Raw genomic sequence first — 24,440 nt, 5'->3', positions numbered from 1 at the left:
GGTACACCCAAACACCCCTTTCGAATACCTTCCATTTAATACATCAGAAAAAGCCATTTTGCGTTTGCAAATGGCCTGATTCTTCAGACCAGCCTTCTTGCAACTGCAATGATAGTTCGTACATCTTGCACGTAGGCAGAGCTTTTAAGGAGAAATTAAATAGTTCCTACGTTGCACAAAAATGAAGTGCTTCAAACAAACACATACTTTGCATGCACAGAGAAGAGGTGGAATATATGTAAGACTGAAGACACAGGTGAAATGAGAAATAGATTGACTGCTCCGCTGCCAAGTTTTATACGCCATTTCTTCAGTGCAATACAACAAAGCATCAAACAGTATAACAACATTGTCAATTGGTTTCATAGTCCATTCCCTTTGTTTAGTGCTGTGAAAGGAAGAGCCGAATTCCAAAATTGATCAATGATGTTTCAGAAATTTCCCAAAGGGAATACCAAGCCGAGTGTTAAAAAACTGCATTTACTCACAGGTTTTGAGCAGGAAACACTGAAATGCTATTAAAGTGCAATATCCAAGGAAACACTGACTCTGTCAAAGATAATCCAAATGGAATTGATGAAAAGTCCAAATTACAAACAACAGAATCAAAATAGGGTAAGGGGACAACCGGATTTGAACCAGGGACCTCTTGATCTGCAGTCAAATGCTCTACCACTGAGCTATATCCCCAGCTTTTCAGTAAAATCAGAATGACAAAATATCAGTACATATTGAAAGAGTGTGAGGATCATACTAAGTTGTGCCAGAAAGTACAACCTTGAAACGGTGGAACAGGAGAAGTAGTCCTTAACATTATTTATTAAAGGAAAACTGGATCTTTTAAAAAACAGATTTATTTGTTTCATTGTTATTTTATTTGAATAGGCAGTGGTACATAGGACCAATGCCTCTACATACAATGATTGTTTTGAAACATTCTTAAAGGGGTAGAGGTTTTTACGGGACACCTTATCATTTGAGGATTTGTTACCACAATCACGGAGATGGTGATGAAGTATGATTGTTTTGGCCAAATTATGGTGGAAAAACATTTCTACGTACCACTACAATTTGGTATTTGGAAGGTACACCCAAACACCCCTTTCGAATACCTTCCATTTAATACATCAGAAAAAGCCACTTTGCGTTTGCAAATAGCCTGATTCTTCAGAAAAGCCTTCTTGCAACTGCAAAGATAGTTCGTACATCTTGCACGTAGGCAGAGCTTTTAAGGAGAAATTAAATAGTTCCTAGGTTGCACAAAAAGTGAAGTGCTTCAAACAAACACATACTTTGTATGCACAGAGAAGAGGTGGAATATATGTAAGACTGAAGACAAAGGTGAAATGAGAAATAGATTGACTGCTTCGCTGCCAAGTTTTATACGCCATTTCTTCAGTGCAATACAAGAAAGCACCAAACAGTATAACAAAGTTGTCAATTGGTTTCATAGTCCATTCCCTTTGTTTAGTGCTGTGAAAGGAAGAGCCGAATTCCAAAATTGATCAATGTTTCAGAAATTTCCCAAAGGGAATACCAAGCCGAGTGTTAAAAACTGCATTTACTCACAGGCTTTGAGCAGGAAACACTGAAATGCTATTAAAGTGCAATATCCAAGGGAACACTGACTCAGTCAAAGATGATCCAAATGGAATTGATGAAAAGTCCCAATTACAAACAACAGAATCAAAATAGGGTGAGGGGACACCTGGATTTGAACCAGGGACCTCTTGATCTGCAGTCAAATGCTTAACCACTGAGCTATATCCCCAGCTTTTCAGTAAAATAAGAATGACAAAATATCAGTACATCATGAAAGAGTGTGAGGATCATACTAAGTTGTGCCAGAAAGTACAACCTTGAAACTATGGAACAGGAGAAGTAGTCGTTAATATTTTTTATTAAAGGAAAACTGGATCATTTAAAACCAGATTTATTTGTTTCATTGTTATTTTATTTGAATAGGCAGTGGTACATAGGACCAATGCCTCTACATACAATGATTGTTTTGAAACATTCTTAAAGGGGAAGAGGTTTTTACGGGACACCTTATCATTTGAGGATTGGTTACCACAATCACGGAGATGGTGATGAAGTATGATTGTTTTGGCCAAATTATGGTGGAAAAACATTTCTACGTACCACTACATTCGGTATTTGGAAGGTACACCCAAACACCCCTTTCGAATACCTTCCATTTAATACATCAGAAAAAGCCATTTTGCGTTTGCAAATGGCCTGATTCTTCAGACCAGCCTTCTTGCAACTGCAATGATAGTTCGTACATCTTGCAAGTAGGCAGAGCTTTTAAGGAGAAATTAAATAGTTCCTACGTTGCACAAAAATGAAGTGCTTCAAACAAACACATACTTTGCATGCACAGAGAAGAGGTGAAATATATGTAAGACTGAAGACAGAGGTGAAATGAGAAATAGATTGACTGCTTTGCTGCCAAGTTTTATACGCCAGTTCTTCAGTGCAATACAAGAAAGCACCAAACAGTATAACAAAGTTGTCAATTGGTTTCATAGTCCATTCCCTTTGTTTAGTGCTGTGAAAGGAAGAGCCGAATTCCAAAATTGATCAATGATGTTACAGAAATTTCTCAAAGGGAATATCAAGCCGAGTGTTAAAAACTGCATGTACTCACAGGTTTTGAGCAGGAAACACTGAAATGCTATTAAAGTGCAATATCCAAGGGAACACTGACTCTGTCAAAGATGATCCAAATGGAATTGATGAAACTTCCCAATTACAAACAACAGAATCAAAATAGGGTGAGGGGACACCTGGATTTGAACCAGGGACCTCTTGATCTGCAGTCAAATGCTCTACCACTGAGCTATATCCCCAGCTTTACAGTAAAATCAGAATGACAAAATATCAGTACATCATAAAAAAGAGTGAGTGGATCATACTAAGTTGTTCCGGAAAGTACAACCTTGAAACTGTGGAACAGGAGAAATAGTCCTTAATATTATTTATTAAAGGAAAACTGGATCATTTAAAAAACAGATATTTGTTTCATTGTTATTTTATTTGAATAGGCAGTGGTACATAGGACCAATGCATCTACATACAATGATTGTTTTGAAACATTCTTAAAGGGGAAGAGGTTTTTACGGGACACCTTATCATTTGAGCATTGGTTACCACAATTAGTGAGATGGTGATGAAGTATGATTGTTTTGGGCCAAATTATGGTGGAAAAACATTTCTACGTACCACTACAATTCAGTATTTGGAAGGTACACCCAAACACCCCTTTCGAATACCTTCCATTTAATACATCAGAAAAAGCCATTTTGCGTTTGCAAATGGCCTGATTCTTCAGACCAGCCTTCTTGCAACTGCAATGATAGTTCGTACATCTTGCACGTAGGCAGAGCTTTTCAGGAGAAATTAAATAGTTCCCACGTTGCACAAAAATGAAGTGCTTCAAACAAACACATACTTTGCATGCACAGAGAAGAGGTGGAATATATGTAAGACTGAAGACACAGGTGAAATGAGAAATAGATTGACTGCTCCGCTGCCAAGTTTTATACGCCATTTCTTCAGTGCAATACAAGAAAGCACCAAACAGTATAACAACATTGTCAATTGGTTTCATAGTCCATTCCCTTTGTTTAGTGCTGTGAAAGGAAGAGCCGAATTCCAAAATCGATCACTGATGTTTCAGAAATTTCCCAAAGGGAATACCAAGCCGAGTGTTAAAAACTGCATTTACTCACAGGTTTTGAGCAGGAAACACTGAAATGCTATTAAAGTGCAATATCCAAGGGAACACTGACTCTGTCAAAGATAATCCAAATGGAATTGATGAAAAGTCCAAATTACAAACAACAGAATCAAAATAGGGTAAGGGGACAACCGGATTAGAACCAGGGACATCTTGATCTGCAGTCAAATGCTCTACCACTGAGCTATATCCCCAGCTTTTCAGTAAAATCAGAATGACAAAATATCAGTACATATTGAAAGAGTGTGCGGATCATACTAAGTTGTGCCAGAAAGTACAACCTTGAAACGGTGGAACAGGAGAAGTAGTCCTTAACATTATTTATTAAAGGAAAACTGGATCATTTAAAAAACAGATTTATTTGTTTCATTGTTATTTTATTTGAATAGGCAGTGGTACACAGGACCAATGCCTCTACATACAATGATTGTTTTGAAACATTCTTAAAGGGGTAGAGGTTTTTACGGGACACCTTATCATTTGAGGATTTGTTACCACAATCACGGAGATGGTGATGAAGTATGATTGTTTTGGCCAAATTATGGTGGAAAAACATTTCTACGTACCACTACAATTCGGTATTTGGAAGGTACACCCAAACACCCCTTTCGAATACCTTCCATTTAATACATCAGAAAAAGCCACTTTGCGTTTGCAAATAGCCTGATTCTTCAGACCAGCCTTCTTGCAACTGCAAAGATAGTTCGTACATCTTGCACGTAGGCAGAGCTTTTAAGGAGAAATTAAATAGTTCCTAGGTTGCACAAAAAGTGAAGTGCTTCAAACAAACACATACTTTGCATGCATAGAGAAGAGGTGGAATATGTGTAAGACTGAAGACAAAGGTGAAATGAGAAATAGATTGACTGCTTCGCTGCCAAGTTTTATACGCCATTTCTTCAGTGCAATACAAGAAAGCACCAAACAGTATAACAAAGTTGTCAATTGGTTTCATAGTCCATTCCCTTTGTTTAGTGCTGTGAAAGGATGAGCCGAATTCCAAAATTGATCAATGATGTTACAGAAATTTCCCAAAGGGAATACCAAGCCGAGTGTTAAAAACTGCATTTACTCACAGGTTTTGAGCAGGAAACACTGAAATGCTATTAAAGTGCAATATCCAAGGGAACACTGACTCTGTCAAAGATGATCCAAATGGAATTGATGAAAAGTCCCAATTACAAACAACAGAATCAAAATAGGGTGAGGGGACACCCAGATTTGAACCAGGGACCTCTTGATCTGCAGTCAAATGCTCTACCACTGAGCTATATCCCCAGCTTTACAGTAAAATCAGAATGACAAAATATCAGTACATCATGAAAGAGTGTGAGGATCATACTAAGTTGTGCCAGAAAGTACAACCTTGAAACGGTGGAACAGGAGAAGTAGTCCTTAACATTATTTATTAAAGGAAAACTGGATCATTTAAAAAACAGATGTATTTGTTTCATTGTTATTTTATTTGAATAGGCAGTGGTACATAGGACCAATGCTTCTACATACAATGATTGTTTTGAAACATTCTTAAAGGGGTAGAGGTTTTTACGGGACACCTTATCATTTGAGGATTTGTTACCACAATCACGGAGATGGTGATGAAGTATGATTGTTTTGGCCAAATTATGGTGGAAAAACATTTCTACGTACCACTACAATTCGGTATTTGGAAGGTACACCCAAACACCCCTTTCGAATACCTTCCATTTAATACATCAGAAAAAGTCATTTTGCATTTGCAAATGGCCTGATTCTTCAGACCAGCCTTCTTCCAACTGCAATGATAGTTCGTACATCTTGCACGTAGGCAGAGCTTTTAAGGAGAAATTAAATAGTTCCCACGTTGCACAAAAATGAAGTGCTTCAAACAAACACATACTTTGCATGCACAGAGAAGAGGTGGAATATATGTAAGACTGAAGACACAGGTGAAATGAGAAATAGATTGACTGCTTCGCTGCCAAGTTTTATACGCCATTTCTTCAGTGCAATACAAGAAAGCACCAAACAGTATAACAAAGTTGTCAATTGGTTTCATAGTCCATTCCCTTTGTTTAGTGCTGTGAAAGGAAGAGCCGAATTCCAAAATTGATCAATGATGTTACAGAAATTTCCCAAAGGGAATACCAAGCCGAGTGTTAAAAACTGCATTTACTCACAGGTTTTGAGCAGGAAACACTGAAATGCTATTAAAGTGCAATATCCAAGGGAACACTGACTCTGTCAAAGATGATCCAAATGGAATTGATGAAAAGTCCCAATTACAAACAACAGAATCAAAATAGGGTGAGGGGACACCCGGATTTGAACCAGGGACCTCTTGATCTGCAGTCAAATGCTCTACCACTGAGCTATATCCCCAGCTTTTCAGTAAAATCAGAATGACAAAATATCAGTACATCATGAAAGAGTGTGAGTATCATACTAAGTTGTGCCAGAAAGTACAACCTTGAAACTGTGGAACAGGAGAAGTAGTCCTTAATATTATTTAATAAAGGAAAACTGGATCATTTAAAAAACAGATATTTGTTTCATTGTCATTTTATTTGAATAGGCAGTCGTACATTGGACCAATGCCTCTACATACAATGATTGTTTTGAAACATTTTTAAAGGGGAAGAGGTTTTACGGGACAACTTATCATTTGAGGATTGGTTACCACAATCACTGAGATGGTGATGAAGTATGATTGATTTGGGCCAAATTATGGTGGAAAAACATTTGTACGTACCACTACAATTCGGTATTTGGAAGGTACACACAAACACCCCTTTCGAATACCTTCCATTTAATACATCAGAAAAAGCCACTTTGCGTTTGCAAATAGCCTGATTCTTCAGACCAGCCTTCTTGCAACTGCAAAGATAGTTCGTACATCTTGCATGTAGGCAAAGCTTTTAAGGAGAAATTAAATAGTTCCTAGGTTGCACAAAAAGTGAAGTGCTTCAAACAAACACATACTTTGCATGCACAGAGAAGAGGTGGAATATATGTAAGACTGAAGACAAAGGTGAAATGAGAAATAGATTGACTGCTTCGCTGCCAAGTTTTATACGTCATTTCTTCAGTGCAATACAAGAAAGCACCAAACAGTATAACAAAGTTGTCAATTGGTTTCATAGTCCATTCCCTTTGTTTAGTGCTGTGAAAGGAAGAGCCGAATTCCAAAATTGATCAATGTTTCAGAAATTTCCCAAAGGGAATACCAAGCTGAGTGTTAAAAACTGCATTTACTCACAGGCTTTGAGCAGGAAACACTGAAATGCTATTAATATCCAAGGGAACACTGACTCTGTCAAAGATGATCCAAATGGAATTGATGAAAAGTACCAATTACAAACAACAGAATCAAAATAGGGTGAGGGGACACCCGGATTAGAACCAGGGACCTCTCGATCTGCAGTCAAATGCTCTACCACTGAGCTATATCCCCAGCTTTTCAGTACAATCAGAATGACAAAATATCAGTACATCATGAAAGAGTGTGAGGATCATACTAAGTTGTGCCAGAAAGTACAACCTTGAAACTGTGGAACAGGAGAAGTAGTCCTTAATATTATTTATTAAAGGAAAATTGGATCATTTAAAAACAGATTTATTTGTTTCATTGTTATTTTATTTGAATAGGCAGTGGTACATAGGACCAATGCCTCTACATACAATGATTGTTTTGAAACATTCTTAAAGGGGAAGAGGTTTTTACGGGACACCTTATCATTTGAGGATTGGTTACCACAATCACGGAGATGGTGATGAAGTATGATTGTTTTGGCCAAATTATGGTGGAAAAACATTTCTATGTACCAATACAATTCGGTATTTGGAAGGTACACCCAAACACCCCTTTCGAATACCTTCCATTGAATACATTAGAAAAAGCCATTTTGCGTTTGCAAATGGCCTGATTCTTCAGACCAGCCTTCTTGCAACTGCAATGATAGTTCGTACATCTTGCACGTAGGCAGAGCTTTTAAGGAGAAATTAAATAGTTCCTAGGTTGCACAAAAATGAAGTGCTTCAAACAAACACATAATTTGCATGCACAGAGAAGAGGTGGAATATATGTAAGACTGAAGACACAGGTGAAATGAGAAATAGATTGACTGCTTCGCTGCCAAGTTTTATACGCCATTTCTTCAGTGTAATACAAGAAAGCACCAAACAGTATAGCAAAGTTGTCAATTGGTTTCATAGTCCATTCCCTTTGTTTAGTGCTGTGAAAGGAAGAGCCGAATTCCAAAATTGATCAATGATGTTTCAGAAATTTCCCAAAGGGAATACCAAGCCCAGTGTTAAAAACTGCATTTACTCACAGGCTTTGAGCAGGAAACACTGAAATGCTATTAAAGTGCAATATCCAAGGGAACACTGACTCAGTCAAAGATGATCCAAATGGAATTGATGAAAAGTCCCAATTACAAACAACAGAATCAAAATAGGGTGAGGGAACACCCGGATTTGAACCAGGGACCTCTTAATCTGCAGTCAAACGCTCTACCACTGAGCTATATCCCCAGCTTTTCAGTAAAATAAGAATGACAAAATATCAGTACATCATGAAAGAGTGTGAGGATCATACTAAGTTGTGCCAGAAAGTACAACCTCGAAACTGTGGAACAGGAGAAGTAGTCCTTAATATTATTTATTAAAGGAAAACTGGATCATTTAAAAACAGATTTCTTTGTTTCATTGTTATTTTATTTGAATAGGCAGTGGTACATAGGACCAATGCCTCTACATACAATGATTGTTTTGAAACATTCTTAAAGTGGAAGAGGTTTTTACGGGACACCTTATCATTTGAGGATTGGTTACCACAATCACGGAGATGGTGATGAAGTATGATTGTTTTGGCCAAATTATGGTGGAAAAACATTTCTACGTACCACTACAATTCGGTATTTGGAAGGTACACCCAAACACCCCTTTCGAATACCTTCCATTTAATACATCAGAAAAAGCCATTTTGCGTTTGCAAATGGCCTGATTCTTCAGATCAGCTTTCTTGCAACTGCAATGATAGTTCGTACATCTTGCAAGTAGGCAGAGCTTTTCAGGAGAAATTAAATAGTTCCTACGTTTCACAAAAATGAAGTGCTTCAAACAAACACATACTTTGCATGCACAGAGAAGAGGTGAAATATATCTAAGACTGAAGACAGAGGTGAAATGAGAAATAGATTGACTGCTTCGCTGCCAAGTTTTATACGCCATTTCTTCAGTGCAATACAAGAAAGCACCAAACAGTATAACAAAGTTGTCAATTGGTTTCATAGTCCATTCCCTTTGTTTAGTGCTGTGAAAGGAAGAGCCGAATTCCAAAATTGATCAATGATGTTACAGAAATTTCCCAAAGGGAATACCAAGCCGAGTGTTAAAAACTGCATTTACTCACAGGTTTTGAGCAGGAAACACTGAAATGCTATTAAAGTGCAATATCCAAGGGAACACCGACTCTGTCAAAGATGATCCAAATGGAATTGATGAAAAGTCGCAATTACAAACAACAGAATCAAAATAGGGCGAGGGGACACCCGGATTTGAACCAGGGACCTCTTGATCTGCAGTCAAATGCTCTACCACTGAGCTATATCCCCAGCTTTACAGTAAAAACAGAATGACAAAATATCAGTACATCATGAAAGAGTGAGTGGATCATACTAAGTTGTTCAGGAAAGTACAACCTTGAAACTGTGGAACAGGAGAAATAGTCCTTAATATTATTTATTAAAGGAAAACTGGATCATTTAAAAAAACAGATATTTGTTTCATTGTTATTTTATTTGAATAGGCAGTGGTACATAGGACCAATGCCTCTACATACAATGATTGTTTTGAAACATTCTTAAAGGGGAAGAGGTTTTTACGGGACACCTTATTATTTGAGGATTGGTTACCACAATTAGTGAGATGGTGATGAAGTATGATTGTTTTGGGCCAAATTATTGTGGAAAAACATTTCTACGTACCACTACAATTCAGTATTTGGAAGGTACACCCAAACACCCCTTTCGAATACCTTCCATTTAATACATCAGAAAAAGCCATTTTGCGTTTGCAAATGGCCTGATTCTTCAGACCAGCCTTCTTGCAACTGCAATGATAGTTCGTACATCTTGCACGTAGGCAGAGCTTTTAAGGAGAAATTAAATAGTTCCTACGTTGCACAAAAATGAAGTGCTTCAAACAAACACATACTTTGCATGCACAGAGAAGAGGTGGAATATATGTAAGACTGAAGACACAGGTGAAATGAGAAATAGATTGACTGCTCCGCTGCCAAGTTTTATACGCCATTTCTTCAGTGCAATACAACAAAGCATCAAACAGTATAACAACATTGTCAATTGGTTTCATAGTCCATTCCCTTTGTTTAGTGCTGTGAAAGGAAGAGCCGAATTCCAAAATTGATCAATGATGTTTCAGAAATTTCCCAAAGGGAATACCAAGCCGAGTGTTAAAAAACTGCATTTACTCACAGGTTTTGAGCAGGAAACACTGAAATGCTATTAAAGTGCAATATCCAAGGAAACACTGACTCTGTCAAAGATAATCCAAATGGAATTGATGAAAAGTCCAAATTACAAACAACAGAATCAAAATAGGGTAAGGGGACAACCGGATTTGAACCAGGGACCTCTTGATCTGCAGTCAAATGCTCTACCACTGAGCTATATCCCCAGCTTTTCAGTAAAATCAGAATGACAAAATATCAGTACATATTGAAAGAGTGTGAGGATCATACTAAGTTGTGCCAGAAAGTACAACCTTGAAACGGTGGAACAGGAGAAGTAGTCCTTAACATTATTTATTAAAGGAAAACTGGATCTTTTAAAAAACAGATTTATTTGTTTCATTGTTATTTTATTTGAATAGGCAGTGGTACATAGGACCAATGCCTCTACATACAATGATTGTTTTGAAACATTCTTAAAGGGGTAGAGGTTTTTACGGGACACCTTATCATTTGAGGATTTGTTACCACAATCACGGAGATGGTGATGAAGTATGATTGTTTTGGCCAAATTATGGTGGAAAAACATTTCTACGTACCACTACAATTCGGTATTTGGAAGGTACACCCAAACACCCCTTTCGAATACCTTCCATTTAATACATCAGAAAAAGCCACTTTGCGTTTGCAAATAGCCTGATTCTTCAGAAAAGCCTTCTTGCAACTGCAAAGATAGTTCGTACATCTTGCACGTAGGCAGAGCTTTTAAGGAGAAATTAAATAGTTCCTAGGTTGCACAAAAAGTGAAGTGCTTCAAACAAACACATACTTTGTATGCACAGAGAAGAGGTGGAATATATGTAAGACTGAAGACAAAGGTGAAATGAGAAATAGATTGACTGCTTCGCTGCCAAGTTTTATACGCCATTTCTTCAGTGCAATACAAGAAAGCACCAAACAGTATAACAAAGTTGTCAATTGGTTTCATAGTCCATTCCCTTTGTTTAGTGCTGTGAAAGGAAGAGCCGAATTCCAAAATTGATCAATGTTTCAGAAATTTCCCAAAGGGAATACCAAGCCGAGTGTTAAAAACTGCATTTACTCACAGGCTTTGAGCAGGAAACACTGAAATGCTATTAAAGTGCAATATCCAAGGGAACACTGACTCAGTCAAAGATGATCCAAATGGAATTGATGAAAAGTCCCAATTACAAACAACAGAATCAAAATAGGGTGAGGGGACACCTGGATTTGAACCAGGGACCTCTTGATCTGCAGTCAAATGCTTAACCACTGAGCTATATCCCCAGCTTTTCAGTAAAATAAGAATGACAAAATATCAGTACATCATGAAAGAGTGTGAGGATCATACTAAGTTGTGCCAGAAAGTACAACCTTGAAACTATGGAACAGGAGAAGTAGTCGTTAATATTTTTTATTAAAGGAAAACTGGATCATTTAAAACCAGATTTATTTGTTTCATTGTTATTTTATTTGAATAGGCAGTGGTACATAGGACCAATGCCTCTACATACAATGATTGTTTTGAAACATTCTTAAAGGGGAAGAGGTTTTTACGGGACACCTTATCATTTGAGGATTGGTTACCACAATCACGGAGATGGTGATGAAGTATGATTGTTTTGGCCAAATTATGGTGGAAAAACATTTCTACGTACCACTACATTCGGTATTTGGAAGGTACACCCAAACACCCCTTTCGAATACCTTCCATTTAATACATCAGAAAAAGCCATTTTGCGTTTGCAAATGGCCTGATTCTTCAGACCAGCCTTCTTGCAACTGCAATGATAGTTCGTACATCTTGCAAGTAGGCAGAGCTTTTAAGGAGAAATTAAATAGTTCCTACGTTGCACAAAAATGAAGTGCTTCAAACAAACACATACTTTGCATGCACAGAGAAGAGGTGAAATATATGTAAGACTGAAGACAGAGGTGAAATGAGAAATAGATTGACTGCTTTGCTGCCAAGTTTTATACGCCATTTCTTCAGTGCAATACAAGAAAGCACCAAACAGTATAACAAAGTTGTCAATTGGTTTCATAGTCCATTCCCTTTGTTTAGTGCTGTGAAAGGAAGAGCCGAATTCCAAAATTGATCAATGATGTTACAGAAATTTCTCAAAGGGAATATCAAGCCGAGTGTTAAAAACTGCATGTACTCACAGGTTTTGAGCAGGAAACACTGAAATGCTATTAAAGTGCAATATCCAAGGGAACACTGACTCTGTCAAAGATGATCCAAATGGAATTGATGAAACTTCCCAATTACAAACAACAGAATCAAAATAGGGTGAGGGGACACCTGGATTTGAACCAGGGACCTCTTGATCTGCAGTCAAATGCTCTACCACTGAGCTATATCCCCAGCTTTACAGTAAAATCAGAATGACAAAATATCAGTACATCATGAAAGAGTGAGTGGATCATACTAAGTTGTTCCGGAAAGTACAACCTTGAAACTGTGGAACAGGAGAAATAGTCCTTAATATTATTTATTAAAGGAAAACTGGATCATTTAAAAAACAGATATGTGTTTCATTGTTATTTTATTTGAATAGGCAGTGGTACATAGGACCAATGCCTCTACATACAATGATTGTTTTGAAACATTCTTAAAGAGGAAGAGGTTTTTACGGGACACCTTATCATTTGAGGATTGGTTACCACAATTAGTGAGATGGTGATGAAGTATGATTGTTTTGGGCCAAATTATGGTGGAAAAACATTTCTACGTACCACTACAATTCAGTATTTGGAAGGTACACCCAAACACCCCTTTCGAATACCTTCCATTTAATACATCAGAAAAAGCCATTTTGCGTTTGCAAATGGCCTGATTCTTCAGACCAGCCTTCTTGCAACTGCAATGATAGTTCGTACATCTTGCACGTAGGCAGAGCTTTTAAGGAGAAATTAAATAGTTCCTACGTTGCACAAAAATGAAGTGCTTCAAACAAACACATACTTTGCATGCACAGAGAAGAGGTGGAATATATGTAAGACTGAAGACACAGGTGAAATGAGAAATAGATTGACTGCTCCGCTGCCAAGTTTTATACGCCATTTCTTCAGTGCAATACAAGAAAGCACCAAACAGTATAACAACATTGTCAATTGGTTTCATAGTCCATTCCCTTTGTTTAGTGCTGTGAAAGGAAGAGCCGAATTCCAAAATTGATCAATGATGTTTCAGAAATTTCCCAAAGGGAATACCAAGCCGAGTGTTAAAAACTGCATCTACTTACAGGTTTTGAGCAGGAAACACTGAAATGCTATTAAAGTGCAATATCCAAGGGAACACTGACTCTGTCAAAGATAATCCAAATGGAATTGATGAAAAGTCCAAATTACAAACAACAGAATCAAAATAGGGTAAGGGGACAACCGGATTTGAACCAGGGACCTCTTGATCTGCAGTCAAATGCTCTACCACTGAGCTATATCCCCAGCTTTTCAGTAAAATCAGAATGACAAAATATCAGTACATATTGAAAGAGTGTGAGGATCATACTAAGTTGTGCCAGAAAGTACAACCTTGAAACGGTGGAACAGGAGAAGTAGTCCTTAACATTATTTATTAAAGGAAAACTGGATCATTTAAAAAACAGATTTATTTGTTTCATTGTTATTTTATTTGAATAGGCAGTGGTACATAGGATCAATGCCTCTACATACAATGATTGTTTTGAAACATTCTTAAAGGGGTAGAGGTTTTTACGGGACACCTTATCATTTGAGGATTTGTTACCACAATCACGGAGATGGTGATGAAGTATGATTGTTTTGGCCAAATTATGATGGAAAAACATTTCTACGTACCACTACAATTCGGTATTTCGAAGGTACACCCAAACACCCCTTTCGAATACCTTCCATTTAATACATCAGAAAAAGTCATTTTGCGTTTGCAAATGGCCTGATTCTTCAGACCAGCCTTCTTGCAACTGCAATGATAGTTCGTACATCTTGCACGTAGGCAGAGCTTTTAAGGAGAAATTAAATAGATCCTACGTTGCACAAAAATGAAGTGCTTCAAACAAACACATACTTTGCATGCACAGAGAAGAGGTGGAATATATGTAAGACTGAAGACACAGGTGAAATGAGAAATAGATTGACTGCTTCGCTGCCAAGTTTTATACGCCATTTCTTCAGTGCAATACAAGAAAGCACCAAACAGTATAACAAAGTTCTCAATTGGTTTCATAGTCCATTCCCTTTTTTTAGTGCTGTGAAAGGAAGAGCCGAATTCCAAAATTGATCAATGATGTTTCAGAAATTTCCCAAAGGGAATACCAAACCGAGTGTTAAAAACTGCATTTACTCACAGGTTTTGAGCAGGAAACACTGAAATGCTATTAAAGTGCAATATCCAAGGGAAAACTGAGCCTGTCAAAGATGATCCAAATGCAATTGATGAAAAGTCCCAATTACAAACAACAGAATCAAAATAGGGTGAGGGGACACCCGGATTTGAACCAGGGACCTCTTGATCTGCAGTCAAATGCTCTACCACTGAGTTATATCCCCAGCTTTTCAGTAAAATCAGAATGGCAAAATATCAGTACATCATGAAAGAGTGTGAGGATCATACTAAGTGGTGCCAGAAAGTACAACCTTGAAACTGTGGAACAGGAGAAGTAGTCCTTAATATTATTTAATAAAGGAAAACTGGATCATTTAAAAAACAGATATTTGTTTCATTGTTATTTTATTTGAATAGGCAGTCGTACATTGGACCAATGCCTCTACATACAATGATTGTTTTGAAACATTTTTAAAGGGGAAGAGGTTTTTACGGGACAACTTATCATTTGAGGATTGGTTACCACAATTACTGAGATGGTGATGAAGTATGATTGATTTGGGCCAAATTATGGTGGAAAAACATTTGTACGTACCACTACAATTCGGTATTTGGAAGGTACACACAAACACCCCTTTCGAATACCTTCCATTTAATACATCAGAAAAAGCCACTTTGCGTTTGCAAATAGCCTGATTCTTCAGACCAGCCTTCTTGCAACTGCAAAGATAGTTCGTACATCTTGCATGTAGGCAGAGCTTTTAAGGAGAAATTAAATAGTTCCTAGGTTGCACAAAAAGTGAAGTGCTTCAAACAAACACATACTTTGCATGCACAGAGAAGAAGTGGAATATATGTAAGACTGAAGACAAAGGTGAAATGAGAAATAAATTGACTGCTTCGCTGCCAAGTTTTATACGTCATTTCTTCAGTGCAATACAAGAAAGCACCAAACAGTATAACAAAGTTGTCAATTGGTTTCATAGTCCACTCCCTTTGTTTAGTGCTGTGAAAGGAAGAGCCGAATTCCAAAATTGATCAATGTTTCAGAAATTTCCCAAAGGGAATACCAAGCCGAGTGTTAAAAACTGCATTTACTCACAGGCTTTGAGCAGGAAACACTGAAATGCTATTAAAGTGCAATATCCAAGGGAACACTGACTCAGTCAAAGATGATCCAAATGGAATTGATGAAAAGTCCCAATTACAAACAACCGAATCAAAATAGGGTGAGGGAACACCCGGATTTGAACCAGGGACCTCTTGATTTGCAGTCAAATGCTCTACCACTGAGCTATATCCCCAGCTTTTCAGTAAAGTAAGAATGACAAAATATCAGTACATCATGAAAGAGTGTGAGGATCATACTAAGTTGTGCCAGAAAGTACAACCTTGAAACTGTGGAACAGGAGAAGTAGTCCTTAATATTATTTATTAAAGGAAAACTGGATCATTTAAAAACAGATTTATTTGTTTAATTGTTATTTTATTTGAATAGGCAGTGGTACATAGGACCAATGCCTCTACATACAATGATTGTTTTGAAACATTCTTAAAGTGGAAGAGGTTTTTACGGGACACCTTATCATTTGAGGATTGGTTACCACAATCACGGAGATGGTGATGAAGTATGATTGTTTTGGCCAAATTATGGTGGAAAAACATTTCTACGTACCACTACAATTCGGTATTTGGAAGGTACACCCAAACACCCCTTTCGAATAAATTCCATTTAATACATCAGAAAAAGCCATTTTGCGTTTACAAATGGCCTGATTCTTCAGATCACCCTTCTTGCAACTGCAATGATAGTTCGTACATCTTGCAAGTAGGCAGACCTTTTCAGGAGAAATTAAATAGTTCCTACGTTGTACAAAAATGAAGTGCTTCAAACAAACACATACTTTGCATGCACAGAGAAGAGGTGAAATATATCTAAGACTGAATACAGAGGTGAAATGAGAAATAGATTGACTGCTTCGCTGCCAAGTTTTATACGCCATTTCTTCAGTGCAATACAAGAAAGCACCAAACAGTATAACAAAGTTGTCAATTGGTTTCATAGTCCATTCCCTTTGTTTAGTGCTGTGAAAGGAAGAGCCGAATTTCAAAATTGATCAATGATGTTACAGAAATTTCCCAAAGGGAATACCAAGCCGAGTGTTAAAAACTGCATTTACTCACAGGTTTTGAGCAGGAAACACTGAAATGCTATTAAAGTGCAATATCCAAGGGAACACTGACTCTGTCAAAGATGATCCAAATGGAATTGATGAAAAGTCCCAATTACAAACAACAGAATCAAAATAGGGTGAGGGGACACCCGGATTTGAACCAGGGACCTCTTGATCTGCAGTCAAATGCTCTACCACTGAGCTATATCCCCAGCTTTACAGTAAAATCAGAATTACAAAATATCAGTACATCATGAAAGAGTGAGTGGATCATACTAAGTTGTTCCGGAAAGTACAACCTTGAAACTGTGGAACAGGAGAAATAGTCCTTAATATTATTTATTAAAGGAAAACTGGATCATTTAAAAAACAGATATTTGTTTCATTGTTATTTTATTTGAATAGGCAGTGGTACATAGGACCAATGCCTCTACATACAATGATTGGTTTGAAACATTCTTAAAGGGGAAGAGGTTTTTACGGGACACCTTATCATTTGAGGATTGGTTACCACAATCAGTGAGATGGTGATGAAGTATGATTGTTTTGGGCCAAATTATGGTGGAAAAACATTTCTACGTACCACTACAATTCAGTATTTGGAAGGTACACCCAAACACCCCTTTCGAATACCTTCCATTTAATACATCAGAAAAAGCCATTTTGCATTTGCAAATGGCCTGATTCTTCAGACCAGCCTTCTTGCAACTGCAATGATAGTTCGTACATCTTGCACGTAGGCAGAGCTTTTAAGGAGAAATTAAATAGTTCCTACGTTGCACAAAAATGAAGTGCTTCAAACAAACACATACTTTGCATGCACAGAGAAGAGGTGGAATATATGTAAGACTGAAGACACAGGTGAAATGAGAAATAGATTGACTGCTCCACTGCCAAGTTTTATACGCCATTTCTTCAGTGCAATACAAGAAAGCACCAAACAGTATAACAACATTGTCAATTGGTTTCATAGTCCATTCCCTTTGTTTAGTGCTGTGAAAGGAAGAGCCGAATTCCAAAATTGATCAATGATGTTTCAGAAATTTCCCAAAGGGAATACCAAGCCGAGTGTTAAAAACTGCATTTACTTACAGGTTTTGAGCAGGAAACACTGAAATGCTATTAAAGTGCAATATCCAAGGGAACACTGACTCTGTCAAAGATAATCCAAATGGAATTGATGAAAAGTCCAAATTACAAACAACAGAATCAAAATAGGGAAAGGGGACAACCAAATTTGAACCAGGGACCTCTTGATCTGCAGTCAATTGCTCTACCACTGAGCTATATCCCCAGCTTTTCAGTAAAATCAGAATGACAAAATATCAGTACATATTGAAAGAGTGTGAGGATCATACTAAGTTGTGCCAGAAAGTACAACCTTGAAACGGTGGAACAGGAGAAGTAGTCCTTAACATTATTTATTAAAGGAAAACTGGATCATTTAAAAAACAGATTTATTTGTTTCATTGTTATTTTATTTGAATAGGCAGTGGTACATAGGACCAATGCCTCTACATACAATGATTGTTTTGAAACATTCTTAAAGGGGTAGAGGTTTTTACGGGACACCTTATCATTTGAGGATTTGTTACCACAATCACGGAGATGGTGATGAAGTATGATTGTTTTGGCCAAATTATGGTGGAAAAACATTTCTACGTACCACTACAATTCGGTATTTGGAAGGTACACCCAAACACCCCTTTCGAATACCTTCCATTTAATACATCAGAAAAAGTCATTTTGCGTTTGCAAATGGCCTGATTCTTCAGACCAGCCTTCTTGCAACTGCAATGATAGTTCGTACATCTTGCACGTAGGCAGAGCTTTTAAGGAGAAATTAAATAGTTCCTACGTTGCACAAAAATGAAGTGCTTCAAACAAACACATACTTTGCATGCACAGAGAAGAGGTGGAATATATGTAAGACTGAAGACACAGGTGAAATGAGAAATAGATTGACTGCTTCGCTGCCAAGTTTTATACGCCATTTCTTCAGTACAATACAAGAAAGCGCCAAACAGTATAACAAAGTTGTCAATTGGTTTCATAGTCCATTCCCTTTGTTTAGTGCTGTGAAAGGAAGAGCCGAATTCCAAAATTGATCAATGATGTTTCAGAAATTTCCCAAAGGGAATACCAAACCGAGTGTTAAAAACTGCATTTACTCACAGGTTTTGAGCAGGAAACACTGAAATGCTATTAAAGTGCAATATCCAAGGGAAAACTGAGCCTGTCAAAGATGATCCAAATGCAATTGATGAAAAGTCCCAATTACAAACAACAGAATCAAAATAGGGTGAGGGGACACCCGGATTTGAACCAGGGACCTCTTGACCTGCAGTCAAATGCTCTACCACTGAGCTATATCCCCAGCTTTTCAGTAAAATCAGAATGGCAAAATATCAGTACATCATGAAAGAGTGTGAGGATCATACTAAGTTGTGCCAGAAAGTACAACCTTGAAACTGTGGAACAGGAGAAGTAGTCCTTAATATTATTTAATAAAGGAAAACTGGATCATTTAAAAAAAAAATATTTGTTTCATTGTTATTTTATTTGAATAGGCAGTCGTACATTGGACCAATGCCTCTACATACAATGATTGTTTTGAAACATTTTTAAAGGGGAAGAGGTTTTTACGGGACAACTTATCATTTGAGGATTGGTTACCACAATTACTGAGATGGTGATGAAGTATGATTGATTTGGGCCAAATTATGGTGGAAAAACATTTGTACGTACCACTACAATTCGGTATTTGGAAGGTACACACAAACACCCCTTTCGAATACCTTCCATTTAATACATCAGAAAAAGCCACTTTGCGTTTGCAAATAGCCTGATTCTTCAGACCAGCCTTCTTGCAACTGCAAAGATAGTTCGTACATCTTGCATGTAGGCAGAGCTTTTAAGGAGAAATTAAATAGTTCCTAGGTTGCACAAAAAGTGAAGTGCTTCAAACAAACACATACTTTGCATGCACAGAGAAGAGGTGGAATATATGTAAGACTGAAGACAAAGGTGAAATGAGAAATAAATTGACTGCTTCGCTGCCAAGTTTTATACGTCATTTCTTCAGTGCAATACAAGAAAGCACCAAACAGTATAACAAAGTTGTCAATTGGTTTCATAGTCCACTCCCTTTGTTTAGTGCTGTGAAAGGAAGAGCCGAATTCCAAAATTGATCAATGTTTCAGAAATTTCCCAAAGGGAATACCAAGCCGAGTGTTAAAAACTGCATTTACTCACAGGCTTTGAGCAGGAAACACTGAAATGCTATTAAAGTGCAATATCCAAGGGAACACTGACTCAGTCAAAGATGATCCAAATGGAATTGATGAAAAGTCCCAATTACAAACAACCGAATCAAAATAGGGTGAGGGAACACCCGGATTTGAACCAGGGACCTCTTGATTTGCAGTCAAATGCTCTACCACTGAGCTATATCCCCAGCTTTTCAGTAAAATAAGAATGACAAAATATCAGTACATCATGAAAGAGTGTGAGGATCATACTAAGTTGTGCCAGAAAGTACAACCTTGAAACTGTGGAACAGGAGAAGTAGTCCTTAATATTATTTATTAAAGGAAAACTGGATCATTTAAAAACAGATTTATTTGTTTAATTGTTATTTTATTTGAATAGGCAGTGGTACATAGGACCAATGCCTCTACATACAATGATTGTTTTGAAACATTCTTAAAGTGGAAGAGGTTTTTACGGGACACCTTATCATTTGAGGATTGGTTACCACAATCACGGAGATGGTGATGAAGTATGATTGTTTTGGCCAAATTATGGTGGAAAAACATTTCTACGTACCACTACAATTCGGTATTTGGAAGGTACACCCAAACACCCCTTTTGAATACCTTCCATTTAATACATCAGAAAAAGCCATTTTGCGTTTGCAAATGGCCTGATTCTTCAGATCACCCTTCTTGCAACTGCAATGATAGTTCGTACATCTTGCAAGTAGGCAGACCTTTTCAGGAGAAATTAAATAGTTCCTACGTTGTACAAAAATGAAGTGCTTCAAACAAACACATACTTTGCATGCACAGAGAAGAGGTGAAATATATCTAAGACTGAATACAGAGGTGAAATGAGAAATAGATTGACTGCTTCGCTGCCAAGTTTTATACGCCATTTCTTCAGTGCAATACAAGAAAGCACCAAACAGTATAACAAAGTTGTCAATTGGTTTCATAGTCCATTCCCTTTGTTTAGTGCTGTGAAAGGAAGAGCCGAATTTCAAAATTGATCAATGATGTTACAGAAATTTCCCAAAGGGAATACCAAGCCGAGTGTTAAAAACTGCATTTACTCACAGGTTTTGAGCAGGAAACACTGAAATGCTATTAAAGTGCAATATCCAAGGGAACACTGACTCTGTCAAAGATGATCCAAATGGAATTGATGAAAAGTCCCAATTACAAACAACAGAATCAAAATAGGGTGAGGGGACACCCGGATTTGAACCAGGGACCTCTTGATCTGCAGTCAAATGCTCTACCACTGAGCTATATCCCCAGCTTTACAGTAAAATCAGAATTACAAAATATCAGTACATCATGAAAGAGTGAGTGGATCATACTAAGTTGTTCCGGAAAGTACAACCTTGAAACTGTGGAACAGGAGAAATAGTCCTTAATATTATTTATTAAAGGAAAACTGGATCATTTAAAAAACAGATATTTGTTTCATTGTTATTTTATTTGAATAGGCAGTGGTACATAGGACCAATGCCTCTACATACAATGATTGGTTTGAAACATTCTTAAAGGGGAAGAGGTTTTTACGGGACACCTTATCATTTGAGGATTGGTTACCACAATCAGTGAGATGGTGATGAAGTATGATTGTTTTGGGCCAAATTATGGTGGAAAAACATTTCTACGTACCACTACAATTCAGTATTTGGAAGGTACACCCAAACACCCCTTTCGAATACCTTCCATTTATTACATCAGAAAAAGCCATTTTGCATTTGCAAATGGCCTGATTCTTCAGACCAGCCTTCTTGCAACTGCAATGATAGTTCGTACATCTTGCACGTAGGCAGAGCTTTTAAGGAGAAATTAAATAGTTCCTACGTTGCACAAAAATGAAGTGCTTCAAACAAACACATACTTTGCATGCACAGAGAAGAGGTGGAATATATGTAAGACTGAAGACACAGGTGAAATGAGAAATAGATTGACTGCTCCACTGCCAAGTTTTATACGCCATTTCTTCAGTGCAATACAAGAAAGCACCAAACATTATAACAACATTGTCAATTGGTTTCATAGTCCATTCCCTTTGTTTAGTGCTGTGAAAGGAAGAGCCGAATTCCAAAATTGATCAATGATGTTTCAGAAATTTCCCAAAGGGAATACCAAGCCGAGTGTTAAAAACTGCATTTACTTACAGGTTTTGAGCAGGAAACACTGAAATGCTATTAAAGTGCAATATCCAAGGGAACACTGACTCTGTCAAAGATAATCCAAATGGAATTGATGAAAAGTCCAAATTACAAACAACAGAATCAAAATAGGGAAAGGGGACAACCAAATTTGAACCAGGGACCTCTTGATCTGCAGTCAATTGCTCTACCACTGAGCTATATCCCCAGCTTTTCAGTAAAATCAGAATGACAAAATATCAGTACATATTGAAAGAGTGTGAGGATCATCCTAAGTTGTGCCAGAAAGTACAACCTTGAAACGGTGGAACAGGAGAAGTAGTCCTTAACATTATTTATTAAAGGAAAACTGGATCATTTAAAAAACAGATTTATTTGTTTCATTGTTATTTTATTTGAATAGGCAGTGGTACATAGGACCAATGCCTCTACATACAATGATTGGTTTGAAACATTCTTAAAGGGGAAGTGGTTTTTACGGGACACCTTATCATTTGAGGATTGGTTACCACAATCAGTGAGATGGTGATGAAGTATGATTGTTTTGGTCCAAATTATGGTGGAAAAACATTTCTACGTACCACTACAATTCAGTATTTGGAAGGTACACCCAAACACCCCTTTCGAATACCTTCCATTTAATACATCAGAAAAAGCCATTTTGCATTTGCAAATGGCCTGATTCTTCAGACCAGCCTTCTTGCAACTGCAATGATAGTTCGTACATCTTGCACGTAGGCAGAGCTTTTAAGGAGAAATTAAATAGTTCCTACGTTGCACAAAAATGAAGTGCTTCAAACAAACACATACTTTGCATGCACAGAGAAGAGGTGGAATATATGTAAGACTGAAGACACAGGTGAAATGAGAAATAGATTGACTGCTCCGCTGCCAAGTTTTATACGCCATTTCTTCAGTGCAATACAAGAAAGCACCAAACAGTATAACAACGTTGTCAATTGGTTTCATAGTCCATTCCCTTTGTTTAGTGCTGTGAAAGGAAGAGCCGAATTCCAAAATTGATCAATGATGTTTCAGAAATTTCCCAAAGGGAATACCAAGCCGAGTGTTAAAAACTGCATTTACTCACAGGTTTTGAGCAGGAAACATTGAAATGCTATTAAAGTGCAATATCCAAGGGAACACTGACTCTGTCAAAGATAATCCAAATGGAATTGATGAAAAGTCCAAATTACAAACAACAGAATCAAAATAGGGTAATGGGACAACCGGATTTGAACCAGGGACCTCTTGATCTGCAGTCAAATGCTCTACCACTAACCTATATCGCCAGCTTTTCAGTAAAATCAGAATGACAAAATATCAGTACATATTGAAAGAGTGTGAGGATCAAACTAAGTTGTGCCAGAAAGTACAACCTTGAAACTGTGGAACAGGAGAAGTAGTCCTTAACATTATTTATTAAAGGAAAACTGGATCATTTAAAAAACAGATTTATTTGTTTCATTGTTATTTTATTTGAATAGGCAGTGGTACATAGGACTAATGCCTCTACATACAATGATTGTTTTGAAACATTCTTAAAGGGGTAGAGGTTTTTACGGGACACCTTATCATTTGAGGATTTGTTACCACAATCACGGAGATGGTGATGAAGTATGATTGTTTTGGCCAAATTATGGTGGAAAAACATTTCTACGTACCAGTACAATTCGGTATTTGGAAGGTACACCCAAACACCCCTTTCGAATACCTTCCATTTAATACATCAGAAAAAGACATTTTGCACTTGCAAATGGCCTGATTCTTCAGACCAGCCTTCTTGCAACTGCAATGGTAGTTCGTACATCTTGCACGTAGGCAGAGCTTTTAAGGAGAAATTAAATAGTTCCGACGTTGCACAAAACTGAAGTGCTTCAAACAAACACATACTTTGCATGCACAGAGAAGAGGTGAAATATATGTAAGACTGAAGACAGAGGTGAAATAAGAAATAGATTGACTGCTTCGCCGCCAAGTTTTATACGCCATTTCTTCAGTGCAATACAAGAAAGCACCAAACAGTATAACAAAGTTGTCAATTGGTTTCATAGTCCATTCCCTTTGTTTAGTGCTGTGAAAGGAAGAGCCGAATTCCAAAATCTATCAATTATGTTTCAGAAATTTCCCAAAGGGAATACCAAGCCGAGTGTTAAAAACTGCATTTACTCACAGGTTTAGAGAAGCAAACACTGTAATGCCATTAAAATGCAATATCCAAGGGAACACTGACTCTGTCAAAGATGATCCAAATGGAATTGATGGAAAGTCCCAATTACAAACAACAGAATCAAAATATGGTGAGGGGACTCCAGGATTTGAACCAG

At 37.4% G+C, this 24,440-nt stretch overlaps 14 non-coding genes across 14 annotated transcripts; all 14 read right to left on the bottom strand.

Annotated features, from left to right (window-relative positions):
• Positions 1 to 618: 618 nt before the first annotated feature.
• On the bottom strand, positions 619 to 690 carry TRNAC-GCA (transfer RNA cysteine (anticodon GCA)). The gene has a single exon. It is a non-coding gene; the product is annotated as a tRNA-Cys (tRNA).
• A 2,090-nt stretch (positions 691 to 2,780) lies between these two features.
• Positions 2,781 to 2,852, bottom strand: TRNAC-GCA (transfer RNA cysteine (anticodon GCA)). Its single transcript has one exon. It is a non-coding gene; the product is annotated as a tRNA-Cys (tRNA).
• Positions 2,853 to 4,948: 2,096 nt separating this feature from the next.
• TRNAC-GCA (transfer RNA cysteine (anticodon GCA)) lies at positions 4,949 to 5,020 on the bottom strand. The gene has a single exon. It is a non-coding gene; the product is annotated as a tRNA-Cys (tRNA).
• A 1,011-nt stretch (positions 5,021 to 6,031) lies between these two features.
• Positions 6,032 to 6,103, bottom strand: TRNAC-GCA (transfer RNA cysteine (anticodon GCA)). Its single transcript has one exon. It is a non-coding gene; the product is annotated as a tRNA-Cys (tRNA).
• A 2,082-nt stretch (positions 6,104 to 8,185) lies between these two features.
• TRNAC-GCA (transfer RNA cysteine (anticodon GCA)) lies at positions 8,186 to 8,257 on the bottom strand. Its single transcript has one exon. It is a non-coding gene; the product is annotated as a tRNA-Cys (tRNA).
• Positions 8,258 to 9,267: 1,010 nt separating this feature from the next.
• On the bottom strand, positions 9,268 to 9,339 carry TRNAC-GCA (transfer RNA cysteine (anticodon GCA)). Its single transcript has one exon. It is a non-coding gene; the product is annotated as a tRNA-Cys (tRNA).
• A 1,012-nt stretch (positions 9,340 to 10,351) lies between these two features.
• On the bottom strand, positions 10,352 to 10,423 carry TRNAC-GCA (transfer RNA cysteine (anticodon GCA)). Its single transcript has one exon. It is a non-coding gene; the product is annotated as a tRNA-Cys (tRNA).
• A 2,090-nt stretch (positions 10,424 to 12,513) lies between these two features.
• On the bottom strand, positions 12,514 to 12,585 carry TRNAC-GCA (transfer RNA cysteine (anticodon GCA)). The gene has a single exon. It is a non-coding gene; the product is annotated as a tRNA-Cys (tRNA).
• A 1,010-nt stretch (positions 12,586 to 13,595) lies between these two features.
• On the bottom strand, positions 13,596 to 13,667 carry TRNAC-GCA (transfer RNA cysteine (anticodon GCA)). The gene has a single exon. It is a non-coding gene; the product is annotated as a tRNA-Cys (tRNA).
• A 2,091-nt stretch (positions 13,668 to 15,758) lies between these two features.
• Positions 15,759 to 15,830, bottom strand: TRNAC-GCA (transfer RNA cysteine (anticodon GCA)). Its single transcript has one exon. It is a non-coding gene; the product is annotated as a tRNA-Cys (tRNA).
• Positions 15,831 to 16,840: 1,010 nt separating this feature from the next.
• TRNAC-GCA (transfer RNA cysteine (anticodon GCA)) lies at positions 16,841 to 16,912 on the bottom strand. The gene has a single exon. It is a non-coding gene; the product is annotated as a tRNA-Cys (tRNA).
• A 2,093-nt stretch (positions 16,913 to 19,005) lies between these two features.
• Positions 19,006 to 19,077, bottom strand: TRNAC-GCA (transfer RNA cysteine (anticodon GCA)). The gene has a single exon. It is a non-coding gene; the product is annotated as a tRNA-Cys (tRNA).
• A 1,008-nt stretch (positions 19,078 to 20,085) lies between these two features.
• TRNAC-GCA (transfer RNA cysteine (anticodon GCA)) lies at positions 20,086 to 20,157 on the bottom strand. Its single transcript has one exon. It is a non-coding gene; the product is annotated as a tRNA-Cys (tRNA).
• A 1,010-nt stretch (positions 20,158 to 21,167) lies between these two features.
• TRNAC-GCA (transfer RNA cysteine (anticodon GCA)) lies at positions 21,168 to 21,239 on the bottom strand. Its single transcript has one exon. It is a non-coding gene; the product is annotated as a tRNA-Cys (tRNA).
• Between the last annotated feature and the right edge of the window lie 3,201 nt (positions 21,240 to 24,440).

This window comes from Lissotriton helveticus, chromosome 1_2 (assembly GCF_964261635.1).
Source record: "Lissotriton helveticus chromosome 1_2, aLisHel1.1, whole genome shotgun sequence".
In the NCBI taxonomy this organism is placed as follows: Eukaryota; Metazoa; Chordata; class Amphibia; order Caudata; family Salamandridae; genus Lissotriton; species Lissotriton helveticus.
This window is presented reverse-complemented; position numbering and strand designations above follow the sequence as displayed.